The following is a 1,052-nucleotide window of genomic DNA, read 5'->3' on the forward strand; positions in this document are numbered from 1 at the left end:
ACAAACATCTTTATTTTACGCCTATACCACACCATGTAGTCCGAGTTAAAACCCAGTAGGCCCTCCTGTCGAGGATAAACGTCGACCCTAAACTCAGCTGCATTGTTCCACTGACTAATGATTGGGGCCAACAGGTGGAACCAATTCTCATCTTGTTTACCTTTGAGCGTTATGCCATGGAGATTCTGCGGTTGCGAAGGAAACCCGGGAATAGGTTGTTGCAATCCAAATTGTCGTAAAACTCTATCAGGTTGGTGTCACTCAACAACATGGAAACAAATCAGTGGCACCACCGCAAACCAGACTACACTTCCAACCACACAAATTGGAGGCAACGCTGCCATCACAATTGTTGTGTATGGTTCCCAGACAAACTGCATATAACAACACACTTGTCAATTTTCAATCAAACATAACATATTAAAATTTCATTTAACCATTACATTACGATGTTCTTACCTCATGTTGTTTCATTAGATCCAATTTGCGACGGAAAACTCTAAGATCATCATTGCCAATATGTTGATTTCCACGTCGCAGCCACCTACAATAAAAATGAACTCATCATTGTCAACACGTTCCACCATTAAATATTTTTAATTCAAATCTAATTTTTTAAATGACAAACCTGTGTCCGAGTGGTTTACTTTCTATGACGGGAGGCGTCCTCTTTGGAGCTAAAGCCGTACATCGTTTCCATGCCCACATTTGGATTAAGATGCACATATCTCTGATTGATTTAACTTTGTAATCGGCGGCGCTGCACATCTCTCTATATAAATACGCAAGCACGGCAGGTCCCCACGCATACGTGCTGCATTGTTCAAAGTCACGTAAAAATTGTAGGTACCTTAAAGAAACTCTGCTACTACTTTTGTTAACAAAGAGGACACCTCTTATGAATTGAAGGATCCACGCATGGGTAAACCTTTGTAATTGTTCAACGTTACCCTCATCAATATTTATGTGAGAAAAATGGTGAGCCAGCCAACTTAATTTGACAACACTTCCTTCAAGTTCGCCTTCATGTGGTCTGACTCCTAATAATTCTT

At 40.5% G+C, this 1,052-nt stretch overlaps 1 non-coding gene across 1 annotated transcript; it reads right to left on the reverse strand.

Annotated features, from left to right (window-relative positions):
* Positions 1 to 246: 246 nt before the first annotated feature.
* Positions 247 to 552, reverse strand: MIR10447 (microRNA MIR10447). Its single transcript, NR_161750.1, has one exon. It is a non-coding gene; the product is annotated as a microRNA MIR10447 (primary transcript).
* Between the last annotated feature and the right edge of the window lie 500 nt (positions 553 to 1,052).

Source organism: Glycine max, chromosome 20, assembly GCF_000004515.6.
Source record: "Glycine max cultivar Williams 82 chromosome 20, Glycine_max_v4.0, whole genome shotgun sequence".
In the NCBI taxonomy this organism is placed as follows: Eukaryota; Viridiplantae; Streptophyta; class Magnoliopsida; order Fabales; family Fabaceae; genus Glycine; species Glycine max.